Source organism: Pogonomyrmex barbatus, unplaced genomic scaffold, assembly GCF_055798465.1.
Source record: "Pogonomyrmex barbatus isolate J1 unplaced genomic scaffold, ASM5579846v1 scaffold6, whole genome shotgun sequence".
Lineage (NCBI taxonomy): Eukaryota > Metazoa > Arthropoda > Insecta > Hymenoptera > Formicidae > Pogonomyrmex > Pogonomyrmex barbatus.
In genome coordinates this window covers 470,092-484,416 of record NW_028297160.1, presented here as the reverse complement: position 1 = coordinate 484,416, position 14,325 = coordinate 470,092, and the positions used below count along the sequence as shown (strand labels likewise).

The following is a 14,325-nucleotide window of genomic DNA, read 5'->3' as shown; positions in this document are numbered from 1 at the left end:
TCCCATCGGCGCGAAAACTGGACGCGCTAGACCCCGCGGAAAACGCCTAGACACAGTACGCGCGCCTAATCGCAGTATCCTAAAAACTTCTTTCCTCTTTTTACATTCCTAATAAAATATTCTCTCCGTCGTTATCATTAACACTTCTATGACGATCTTCTCCTCGCGCGACTCCTATCTCTCGTCTCTCATACGTTCCCGATAACGTCGCCCTTGATATCGCAAATTGACTCCCTCGTTATTATTAACACTCCTATGACGATTTTTCCTTGGGCGACTCCCACCTCTCGTCTCTCTCATATGTTCTCGATAACGTCACCCTCGGTATCGCAAATTGAAAATTTCCGGCGCATCGCCGATTCACCTCTCATATTTACGATATGTAAACGAACGAGGAAGGGAAAGGGAACTTCGTCTTTCTCGCGATTAGTTAATCGCTACAATAACGATGCGTATTAATAGCGATTCACATTGTTTTTTTTATTTCAGTATATCTCGTACATATATTCATTGTTTTTTTTTATTACTCAACACATACCTATACGAATTCGTTATATTCGTATATATTTATATTCTTATCATATATTCATATTGGTATACATATATTTATATAATCTTATACATAAATATATACTCGCACAAATTCGCTTTCTCGCGATAATTCGTACGTCATGGCGATACATCCTTACTCGCTGTCGCACTCGCTTTCGCTTTCCCGCGCACTCCGGTACTCTCCCCAGATCGTCGGCGGCCCGATCTATCAACTGTCGCACCAACTCCTTCTTCCGATCCGACGCGAAGTTTAAAAATTGAACTCAATTTCGCGTGTTTCCACCAATTGCGTTTCTTCTTCTTGATTATATCCTTAACGTTATACACGTACATTCGAACCAACTCGCAATCGATCCCCTTCTCGGGAGATCTCGCCTCGAGCTGTCGCCCATCCTCCAACTTCGTCACATACTGAACGAATCGGTCAGTCTCCTCCAGATAGGGACGCGAATAACGCGTCTAAATCGCTGCCATAACTCTCGTCGTTCCTCCTCTTTTTCACCGTAGCCAGACGCTCAAGATACTTCTCGTACTCGTCGTCGAGATTCTTCCTCGTCGTATTCAGACGCACTAGATATTCCCCGTACTCTCGTATCCAGCTCGAGGAAGCCTCCCTCGCTATCGCTATCTCCTTAGCGACGCGCGCTCGTCCGGCGTCGCAGAACTCTCGACGAAGAGAACCGTGCTCTCCCCAGAACAGTACGAGTTCAACAGATCTTTCCAACTCCACATGTCGGTGACGATACGTATAACGCTCGGCCTCGCGTATACGCGCGATCGATTCCGTTCCTCGACGAAGCGTCAGATGTCTAGACAGAAACGCCATCATCAGCCGCAAATTACATGTCGTCGAATGCATAGACGTCCACATCGCGTGTATCAACTCGAGCGAGTAGATCGCGTCGCTCTCGGCTTCCGCCGATACCCTATCTTCCTCCTCTTCCAGCTTGATCGTCGGTCATTTCTCTCGTTCCATCATCATCGCGCGTTTCTCGAGCTCCACCATCTTTCGTTCCATCGTCATCACGCGTTTCTCGTGTTCCACCATCTCGCGTTCCATCTCTCTCGAGAGCTCGAGCGGTTCGTCTAAGAGCGATATTATCTCCAAATCCTTTAATTGACTCTCCAGACTTAGACTGACTCTCCATCTCGCAAACTAACGATATATCGTCGATACCCTTAGTTAAATATATATTCCAACGCAACATTGAAAACGCGTCAACCTACAGGACGCACTAGATCCTGCGGAAAACGCCTAGACACAGGAAGCGCGCAAACGGGACGCGCTAGACCGCGGAAGATGCCGTGACCGCCCGGGAGGAAACCACCCCGCGAACACCAGGCGGAGGGAAAAAACTGCCCCTCACCGAGAAAAAAACAGGAAAGCCACCACGCGACCGCCAGAGGGAAACCATCCCATGACCGCCTAGGAGAAACCACCCCGCGACTGCCTAGGGGGAAATCATCCCGCGACCGCCTAGGGGAAACCACCCCGCGACCGCCTAGAGGAAATCACCCCACGACCACCTAGGGGAAACCAGCCCGCGACCGCCAGGGGGAAAGAAAACCATCCTTACCGACGTGGCCTCCGGATGCGAACTGCTTGGGAATCTCATGACCCCCCCTTCCCCCTCCATCCTTGACCCCTCCGAATGCGAATCCCCGGGGGATCCCATGATCCCCCTCTTCCCCCCTTTCCCCCCCTGGGAGCTCAGGACCCCCTTTGTTAATCTACTAAACTGTATATGTAAAGAAAATAGCAAAATAGAATTATGAAATTTATGTCCTTTATGTCCTTTTATATATTTTATGTCCTTTTATATATTTTATATCCTTGAAAATACAATTTTGTTACAAATAATTTTTGCATTATGTAAACTTTTCAAAGTATTGAGCATGTTATGTGTGAAATTCATCCTATCTAAAATAAAATAAATATGAATATATTTATGTTATTGAAAAGTTCTTAAGTAAATATTATATTATCCGATGTACGATTAAGTTTTTAAAATAAAATTATTAAAAAGTATCTTTATTTTAAACATAATAAATAATGTACTAATATAAACTATAATGTACTAATATAAATTTATAATTATAGTAAGATTTTTTTGTAAGACTGCCCCGAAGATTTCAACACTCAATTTATAGATAAATATAATTCATTCCTTAGTGAATGGTCTTTATGATTGTATGACGAAAACACATGCAGAAGCTTTATTAATGTACATGATACTAAGTTCTTTAACTTTAACTGCAACAATTGATATTTTAAAAATGATAAATCTAATTTTATGATAAAAAATGTAAACTTCCCGATAGCAAACATAAAGTATCAAAATATTTTTCAATACAACACAAAATACAATAAAATATTACTTCTATTACCCTTTTTGTATAAAGTATTTAAAAACGAATAAAAATAGAAGCAAAAAAAAATTACTTGTACGTATGGTTTAATAATTGATGAATCAAGTGCAAATGTTTTTATAACTTTAAATTTTTACACTCAATTAAAAAGTTTATTAGAAAATACAGATGTACAAGAAAGTCTAAAAATTAGATATTATAAAAGAAACAATAATAATTTTTTACAATATATATGCGGTGCAATATATAAAAAATTATGCGAACCCAACAAAGTTTTAACAAATAAATGGAATTTTTCATATACTTTTAATACAGATGGCTGTCAAATTCTAGTAAAGTTACTATTTGGCCTATTTGCTACATTAAACGAATTACCATATGAAATTAGAGCAAAATACATGATGTTAATTGGTATATAGGTCAATAAACATGAATCAAACATGCAAATATTTTTACAACCTTTTGTAAAAGAGACAAATTATTTATGATATGCAATAGCAATATAAAAATACTGTAATTAATACTGTAACAAGTCGTATTATTATTATGTTGTTGCGTAGATTCAGTTGCTCGACCAGTCATACTGAATATGAAACAATTTAATAGTCATTATGGTTGCACATTTTGTGAACATCCTACCGAATACGTAGAGAGCTATTGAAAATACACTGTTTCAACAAAATGTATCTTTTAATAGAACTGATCTATAAAGCGAAATATGATTATTCATGCTAGCTCGATTCCTGTTAAAGGCGTGAAAGGACTTTCGCCATTAATGAATTATTAATTAATTTAAAATATTTTGATTTGGTAAATAGAATGGTTCCTGATTATATGCATTCAGTATTCTAGTCTTCTTAGTTATAAGACAGTTAACGGAAATATATTTATCTTCAACAGAACAAAAATTTTATGTGGGAAAGCCAAATTTGTTCGAAAACATAAATAATCGATTGTTATTATATAATACCTCCAAAGAGTATTACACGTCAACCGAAAAGTTTACATGAGCGATTTTTATGGAAGGCTTTTGAATGGAGATCATGGTTGCTTTTTTATTTTTTGATATATTTACATAGCATTCTACCAAAAAAATATTTGCACCATCTTGCAATGCTAGTTCATGCAATTCACATTCTTTTACAAAAATCTATTTCAATTCACATGATACAAAAATCACATATGTTGCTTTGTTGTTTGCAACAAAATTTGTCATTTTGTTTCAAAAATATTTTGGAAAACATTCCATGACGTACAATATCCATTTATTGCTTCATCTTTCTAAGAATGTAGAAAATTGAGGTCCATTATGGGTAATAAATACATTTCCATTTGAAAATGAAAATAGATTATTAATACAAATAAAAAAGTGTCCTACACATATTGCATTGCAAATTTCACACAGGTTTCTATTGGAAAAATTTGTTATGACATATTCTAAAAATGTTGAAATTAGTAAGTTCAAATTAGTAAGTTCAAAAGTTTTGTGATAATATAATATATAATATATAAAATGAAATTGAAATTTACATTATATACACAACATTATTCTTTATTTGATTCTGGAGAAAAGTATAAGTAAAAGTACCCTTCGTCCAAAAGAAGCAGAATGTCTTCAACATAATGTAATCGATTGTAAATTATATAAGAAAATAATATACAACAACATTCGTTTTACGACAGAATGTTACGCAAATGCAAAAAGAATAAAAGATTATGTCGTAGAGATTAAAAATAATATTTTTGGTATAATTACTAATATTTGCAGTTATAAGTATAATGGAGAAATTTAAAATAATTATTTTTATGAAAAAAATAATATTAGACCCAATTCCTTTTATTTCAACAAATGATGTGATAACACACATACGAAAATGCTACATTAATAACTGTTCTCTACAAGCTATTAATCCTTAATCTTTATTGGGACAATGTATTTTAATAAATATCGATATGTATTATATATATATATATATATATATATATATATATATATATATACTATTCTGATAAGTTTCGGTGATTGAATGATATACTACAGATATGTTTTCAAATATTGCAAATCACTTATATAAAATAAGGGTAAAAACATAAAAATCGCTATTAAAATTGTTACTGGTACTTTTTATATATTATCTTTAATATAATAATTAAAAATATAATGTATAATCAAATGTATCTTCTACAAACATAATAAATAAAAATATAAATAAATTAAATAAAGAATTTGTTGATGAATTATCTCAAAATTTTATGAATTTTTGTGTTTTGAATTTCATATGTTTTTGTGTTTTCGTTAAATTTATTTTAAGTAAGGAAACAAATAATTTTGGTAATTTTTTATTAATCCTCAATTTTTGAAATATGAGAATGCAAAAAAGTCTTTCTGAAAATTACTAAGATTTTTATTAAAAAATATCGATCAAATATATTTAATGAAATTATATATCAAGAAAAGAATATTATTATCATTTTACTTTTAAAAATATTATATAAATAAACTTAAAATAAAAGTAATAAAATAAGATTTGATATATATTCATGAAAAAAACTTACAAAAATTTTAATTTTGTTGAAAAATGATTTATATTTGAAATAGATTCTGGATTTTTATTGACTGTTTGAAAAAATTAAAAAATTAATTATTTTTAGAAAAATTTTTATGATTTTTTTATTACTCATTTGAAACTTATTGCTTCCATTTAACATGAATATAATATATCTTTATATTAGATAACATTTCAATTTCAGTAAAAATCATATTTTATGAGGGAATTTCAAAAAAAGTATACATATTATTTCAGAAAAAATACGCATATTCTTGAAATTTCTTGAACAAATATAATTTTAATATGAGAAGATTATATTAAAAATACAAGATCAGAGAAGACATGTAACATAAACAGAAAAATTATAATTTTATCCTAAAGGATATTTCATTTTATATTATTCTGAAAACAATTAAGATTTACGAAAATCTCTAATTATATATCGGATATTAGATAGGTAAAAAAATCTCTTACATCCAAAATTTTAATTTTTTTTATACATTCAGAATTTCACTACAAACGAAAAAGAAAGTTTTAATATTTCAAAGAAAATTTCGCCAATTTCGCCAATGACAAAGATTAAGAATGTTTTATATTCTATGAAAAACTTAATTTTTAGAAAAAGTCTAGAAAAGAAAGTTTAGAAAAAGATATATTTTCAAAAAAAAATTTTTCACTAAGTATACATAAATATATATACATATACACCCACACAGAACAAAAACCTCCAATATAGACGTCCATTAAAAATTCACCATGGAGGTTTATAATCTCCACGAAACCTCCATTAAATGTCTATTGAAGATCCATAATTTCGCGTTTTTAACCTCCTTTAAATCTCCATTAGACCTTTATGTAGATGTCTTATGAAGGTTGTATGGATCAATTATCAATTATGTTTTATATTGATTTTGAGAAAGTTTTATATTGATTTTAAAAAACACACATTGGAGACTTTATGAGAAATATTTATTAACAGTTATTAACAGAATATTAAATATATCAATTATTTTTTTAGATTATCATAATTAAAATACTAAATAAAATTTAATTAATGTTATAAAATAATCAGAAAAAGTTAATAAAATGAATTTTATAATGCTGAACAAAAATATTTCTACAAAGACACGAAGCGCATATATATGCATATATATATGCAGCGTGCACTGGAACTAAAACTTCTGTAACGCGGTCACCTCGCTCGACGTTCGGATCGGCTCGTCGGTGTCCGGGTTCGAGAGGAGGGGAGACTCAAATTTACGCGAACATAGGTTGCAGCGAAAAGACCGTTTATTTAGAGAAAGATAGATACAGAGTAGTGCAGGGAAATGTCGCAGTGTCGCTGGTAGCAAAGCGGAGACGCAAAGTGGAGACGCAAAGTAGTTGGCATAACACGGCGAGAAGCGCAGGTGCGGTCGACAACGGTTTATTTACACGTGATTACGGCGCGGTTACAACTGAAGAACTTAGAGCTACCGGCTTATAACTAGCGGACTTAGTCGCTATCGCGTGGTATTTACATGCACTTACAAGCTAATGTCAGGTTGGACGGCTAGGTATTGCGGGCAGAGCCGAGTGTCACGTCGAGCCCTGCCTTAGCAACGGAAACCGGCGAAACCCAGTGGAGCTGAGCGAAACCTCAGTCCGCGGAGTGGTGACAGGAATCGGCGAAATCCGACTGGGCTGAGCGAAATCTCAGCCCGAAGGTAGAGAAAACCGGTGAAACCCGGCAGAACCAAGCGAAACCTTGGCCCCGAGAGGTAGTAGGTATTGGTCAGGTCAGTGTCAGGAGTCGGATCGCAGGATGGAATCTAGTCTCGATGTCTCGGCCAGCCGGACTTATACCCGGCCGGCGTTCCCCACTGTGCGCCGTCAGCCCGGCAGTGGGGAGTCGATATCGGTGAGGCACCGTGAGAGAGATGGCGCATGCGATGTACATGCAAGCGAGTGAAATAGCGCGAGCGGTGTGCGTGCAAGCAGGATAGGTAGCGCAAGAAATAAGCCAGGTGTATATCTAAAGAACTTAGAGCTACCGGCTTATGACTAGCGGACTTAGTCGCTACTTGTAGAATAAATATATATATATATATATATATATATATTTATTCTACAAGTAACGGCCGTTACACTTCTAATTAAGCTCTATATATGATCCATGAAAATTTCATAAAATATTCATAATTCATCCATACAACTTCCATAAGACATCTATATGAACATCTCTATGGTAGAAGTCAGATGGATCTCTAATGGAGATTCCATATTACTTCTATGATGGACATCTAATGGAGATCTAATAGAGCTCCATTAGAGCTTCATCATAGAAGTAATATGGAATCTCCATTAGAGATCTCCATTAGAGATCCATCTGACTTCTACCATGGAGATAGATGTCGCATGACATTTATCTCCATGGAGATTATGTGGATCTCCAATGGACATCATGTTCTGTGTGTGTATATGTGTGTGTGTGTGTGTGTGTGTGTGTGTGTGTAATTAGCTGGAATATAGTCGAATATGTTCTACTAATTGATAAGCAGTTATTACATTCATTTGATAATAAACACGTTTTTACATATCATTTTAATGAAAAATAATTGTAGTTTGAAAATATAACTTAATTAGGATTTTCGTTTCCGATCGGTTAGATGACAGGTGCGAAATTTGAGAGAGAAAGTGAAACGAGAGTATGAAACGTGGAAAAGAGATTGATAGAGTGAGAGAGAGTGGTGAGAGTGATGATAAAGGAAGAGGGAGTGGGGAGAAGGACAAAGGATTGGAGGAAGGGCAGCGCAGCAGGGAGAAGATCAGAGAGAGAGGGAAAAGGGATAAAGGGTTTGTGGTTAGAGAAGGGTGTAGAGGGTTGAAAGAGGAAGAGGGAAAAACTAGTATAGCGAAGTAGAGCATAGAAAAGGTAAAGAGGTAGAAAGGAATAGAGTGAAAAGTGAGAGACGGGAGCGACAGTGTCGCCAGAGATCATAGGCTTATACAGAGAGCTATACATAGAGAGGAAACTATGCAAAGATCGAGGCGAGAGCGATACGATAGTAGGAGATAGCGTGGAAGAGCAAGCGAAGAGGAAGAGGGAATTGTTGGGGAAGGATTCATTTGAAGGGAAAGAGGAGGAGATTTTTCAAAAAAGTAAAAAGATGATAAGATCACCAGTGAAAAGGGAAGGGAAGGAAGAGATGATTGGAGGTCTCAAAGAGTCAGCAGAGGAGATGAGAGAGGGATTAGGAGGGGTGAGAGAAAAGATAAAGAAAATGGCAAATGGACAAAGGGAAGTGATTAGGTTAGAAGTCGAGAAGATGAGAGAGGAGTTAAAAGAGAGAGAGGAGAAATGGATAAGAGAGAGGGAGGAGATGAGAGGAAGAATTGAAAAAATAGAAGAAAAATTAGAAAGGCTGAAAGAATGAGAGTAGGAAATAATGGGGGAAGTGGAATAAATGGTGAGGAGAAAAGAAGAAGAAGGAAAGATAATGAAGTAGAAGAGTGGAAGGAAAAAATTAAAAAACTAGAAAGGAAATGAGAGAAGAAAGAAAAGGGAGAGAAATACTATAATGAAAAGAGTGAAAGAAAAAGGAATAAGAGAGAAAATAGAGGATATATTGAAGAAGGTGGAGGGAATAGTGAAAGTGGAAGAAATATGAAGGATAACAGCAGGTAGATGGGAAAAAGGGGAGATGGTAATAGTGAAGTTGGAAAATGAAGAAATGAAAAGAAAGATTGTGAGGGATACATGGAAACTGAAAGGGGATGAAGTCTGGATAGAGGAAGATTGACATGGGAAGAAAGGAGGATAAGATGGAAATTGAAATAAATTATGATAAAGGAGGAATGAAGAGGGAAAAAGGTGAGGATGGGGGAAGGGGAGATATGAATAAAAGGTATTTGGTGGAGATGGAATGAAGAGAAGGAGAGCTGGGGGTGGAAAAGGAATTAGGAGATAAAAAAGGGGGAAGAGATAGCGGGAGTGCAGGGGAAGGGGGATTAGAAGATATGGGAGGGGATAAGGAAGAGAATCAGATGGGGAGGGATCGAATAGTTGAGAACAGAGGAGGTAGAGAGGAGGAGAATGATAAGGGTAAAGATGTAAGAGAGAGCGAAAATAGGGACGAAAGGAGTGATATAGGAGGGGAGGGAGTGTATGAATAGGTTTCTGAAATGTCGGGTCTAGGAAATAAGAACAGAAAGAAATTAGAAGAATAGGAAATTATAGTATTAATTGAAAGTGGACTGAAGAGAAGGGATGGAAGAAGATGTTAAAGATGCTACCAGATGGATATGTGTGGAAGATGCAAGCGACGAGGAGAAGGAGTAAGAAAGGAAGGGCGATGGGGAGCATAATTTTGGGAATCAGGAAGGAGATAGAGAAAAAAGAGGAGAGCCATAAGAAAGATGGAAGGAATAATAACAGGTAAGGTAAGATATGGGAAGGGCAGTTACAGGGTGATAGGGATTTATGTGAATGGTGACATGAAGAGGAAATTAGTGGATTTGAGTGAATGGATGGAGGGAAAAGAGGAAGGAATGAGAATAATAATTGAGGGGATTTTAATGCGAGAACGGATGAGGAGGGAGGAAGAATAAAAGGTGAGGAGAAAGAGACAAAGAGGAGATCGAAGGATAAGAAGTTAAATAAGGAAGGAAGGAAATTAGTGGAACGGATTAGAGAAAGGGACTGGTCAATTCTGAATGATGGGGTAAAGAGGGATGAGGAAGGATACTGAATATATACCAGGGGGAGGGAAAGGGAGTCGATGATTGATTATATATTAATAGAGAAAGAGATAAGGGAAGAAGTGGAAAGTTTGGAGGTAAAGGACTTTATATATTTGGATCATCATCCGCTAATAAGGCTAAAAGGAAGGAGAGAGAGAAAGAGGAGTAGAGAAGACAAGGGGAAAATGTATAGAAGTATATGAGATGAGGAGGGAAAGGAACAATTTAGAAGAGAGCTGGGAGGAATGGAATGGAGAGAGAGAAGAATGGAAGAGATAATGGAGTTTTTGGGGACTTAAATAAGACAAACACTAGAGAATATAGAAGGAGTAATAGGGATAATAAGAAAGGAAAAGGATGGTGAGATGATGAATGTATAGAGAGGAAAAGGGTAGTAAGAAGGGATAATGTATAGGAGGATGAAGAAAGAGTATAAGGAGTTATGTGATAAAAAAAAGAAAGAAGAGATGAAGAGATGGGAGAAGGAAGCAGAGGAGACAAGATAGAGGAACAAGTGTGGGAGGTGATGAACAGAAAAGGAAAGAGATGGAAAAGGATTAATAGGAATATAGAGGTGAAAGAATGGGAAGAATACTTTAAGAATGGGAAAAATATTTTAAGAATCTGTTAGGAGGAGTGGAGGGGAAGATAGTGCAAGGAAGCGATGAAGGAAGGCGGAAGGAAGAAAGAGAACTAGAGAGAGGAGAAATCTATAGAATAATAAGAAAGATGAAGGATGGAAAAGCGATGGATATAGATGGAGTACCAAGGGAAGTATGGAAATATAGTGGAAGAGAGATGGAGGATTGGGTATAGTGGATATGTAAAGGGGAGAGATGGTCGGAGAGTTGAAAGGAAGGAATAGTAGTGCCGATTTGGAAGAAAGAACAAGGGGAGATAGTAGGAGACTACAGGAGAGTTACGATAATGCTATCATTATACAAAATATACGCAACAGTATTGGCGGAAAGGCTAAGGGAAGAGATAAAGGAGAAGGATTTGTTATAGCCAAACCAAATGAGTTTTAAAAAGGGGATGTCGACGATAGACAATATGTACTAAATTATTTGATAAATAAGCAGATAGGAAAAAGAAAGAGCAAAATAGTGGCATTTTTTGTAGACCTGAGAGCGGCATTTGATTCAAGGTGGACAAGGGGGTGTTGTTTAGGGCTATGAGAAAAAGAGGGATAAGGGGAGGTTTTCTTAACGGAAAGAATGGAGGAGATAATGAGGGAGAGATGAGGAGCAGAGTAAGGAATATAGGAAGAGAAGTGTTTTGGACGGCAAGGGAGGTAAGGCAGGGATGTCCATTGAGTCCAATTCTATTTAATTTGTTGCTGGCAGATTTGGAGGAAATGGGGAGGATTAGATGGGGAGAGGTGGCATTGGGGGAAAGCAGAATATATTCTCTAGCATGCAGATGATGTCGTGTTGTTAGCAGAGAAGGAAGGGGCTATGAGGAGTATGTTAGAGAGGCTAGAAGATTATTTAGAAAGAAAGAGGTTAGAATTGAATATGGAGAAGACGGTGGTGAGATTTAGAGAGGGGGGAAGAAGAATGATAAGTGGAGGTGGAGAGGGAAGAGGATAGCGGAAGGAGTTTAAATATTTAGGATACACATTATAGAGGAATGGGGGATAGCAGGCTTATGTAAGAGGGTAGCAAAGGCAGCAGCAGTGATGAGACAAGTGTAGAGTATCAGGAAGAGGAGATTTGGGAAAGATTGGAAAAGAAGGATATGGTTGTTTGATACCTTATTGATACCTTAGTATGAACGGTAGCGAGATATGGGATGGAAATTTGGGGATGGAAAGAGAGGCAAAGGGTGGAAAGATTACAGGAAAGATTTTTGAGATGAGTGCTAGCGATAGAGAATAGAACGCCAGGATATGGTAACAAAATGTAAAAAGAGACGATGAGAAGCAGAGCGGGAAGAAGAGCAGTGAAATATGAGGAAAGGCTGGAGGAGGGTGCAGGGAGTGTATTAGCACAATTATGTCTGAGGGAGATGAAGGAAAGAGTGGAAAAAGAGAAAGAGTTGTCAAAATGGGAAAGGAAAAGAAGTCAGTTTTTTTAGGAATAGAGGGATAGAGGCAAAGGATTAGGAGAGGCAAAAAAGGGAGAGGGGGACAGAATTTGAGGAATTGGAAAACAGAAAAAAGGAAAGGCAGAATGAGGAAAGATAGGAGAGGATAAAGAAAGTTTAGCAGATGATATAGGAGAATAAAAGAAGAGATGATTCCAAAATACTTGGAAAAGGTTTGGGAAGAAAGTAGGTGGAAGAGAATAACGAGATTTAGATTAGGAAACGAGATGAGAGAGAGAAGATATTGGGAGGAGGAAAGTAATAGGGAGTGTAAACTGTGTGGAACATGCCTGGAGACATAGAAGCATGTTTGGGAAGAATGCAGAAGATGGAGAGAGGGAGGAGAGGGTGGTTGGCAAGAGGAGTGCGAGAGAATCTGGGAGAGGAGGGGGAGGGAGAAAAACGATGAGAGATGGAGGAGGAAAGAGGAAGGAAGGTTGAGGGAGAAAAGGAATAGAAGAGGGAGGGAGAGAGAGAGAGAGAGAGAGAGAGTGAATGAGAGGAAGAGAGATGTAAGTTGGAATAAGAGGAAAAGGAGTTTGTAAACGGAAAAGAAAGTCCCTAGCGGCGAGCTAGAGAGAGAGAGAGAGAAAGATAGGTGGGACAGAGAATGCGAGCGAGTAGAGCGGCTTAGAGTATAAGATTATATTATAAGTAGGTTAAGTTTTAGAATAAGATAAGTTATGTAAGAGCATGCGAGATTGTATTTTGCGTGTATACAGATTGTAACCCTGAGAGGATCAATAAAGCTAATGAATATAACTTAATTAATTGTATAGAAATACTGCAAGTTATTGTTTTTGTCATCATCTCAACGATTAAAACTGATTGATCTATTAAATATTTATGGATATTACGAATAATTAACGAAATATACTGAAATTCCTCATTCCAGCATTTTATGTTAAATAAAAAGTATAAAAGTATAATACTAATTAGTCATACCTTTTAATATACTTTACAGCAGCATTAGACAATTCATTAAACAATTCTTTATACAATTCATAAACGTATTATTTTTCAATAATTTTTTAATTATATGAAGAGACAGGATGTCAAGTCAACCGAGAACACTATCGTGTGACTTTACACGTGTCAGCGAGATGCGAACATCCGAAATTATCGAAATTATCGAATACTCAGTAACTCGAAATCGATTAAGTTCTAAGATTTGTTCTAGATTTGATCGATAACTTGAATTCGTAATATATAATATTTACAAAAATTTCTGAGATTGTCATGATAAACATATTTAATATAAATCAATAAAAAATTTACATTGCAGAATGAAGATTGATTTTTTATAGAGTTTTTTGATATAAGCGCTATTAAAAAATTTTTTTCTATCATAATTTTGTAAAAATAGTGAAGAAATAAAACTTTAAACAAATAAATAGTGTAACATTTACATATTATATTAATTAAAAGTTTGAGCAGTTACATTTATAAACTGTAAAAAGGACACTACTTATGTTAGTTAATTTTATCATAAAAATTGTGTTGTAATACAATTAACTTCAAATTAAGATCAAGGGTACATTTTTTTTTATTGAAATATTAACATAGTGTTGATGTTACTATTTAACACATCCAAATTTTGCTAAATTAACACAAAATTTATGTTAAACACATCTAATTTAACACCTAATTTAACATCTTTTCCAACACATCTTTAATATAGCTGTATAAAATATTTACATTAAATAACCTTTTTTCCGCTCCTCTTCCTTTCACTCTCTCTTCCTCTATCTTTTCTCTTTCACTGTATCTTTTTTTTCCTAACAAATTTTATATTAAATTTAGTTTCGGTATTTAGGTTAGTATTTATTTTCGAATTAAATTTTACATATGCAAATTAGAAATTTTTAATAATTTTTTGCGAATTTTATATCAGCACACACACACACACACACACATACACACACACACACATATTTAATACAATTTTATCTTTATAAAGATATCTTGTCACATTACATACATACTTTTATATATTTTACATATTTTTTATTTGTTATTGTTTATTTTATTTAATAAAATTAAT

The 14,325-nt window shown here is 35.4% G+C and overlaps 1 pseudogene; it reads left to right on the top strand.

Moving 5' to 3' along the window:
* The first annotated feature begins 2,728 nt into the window (after window positions 1–2,728).
* On the top strand, window positions 2,729–6,957 carry LOC148935045 (uncharacterized; annotated as a pseudogene).
* Window positions 6,958–14,325: the final 7,368 nt, after the last annotated feature.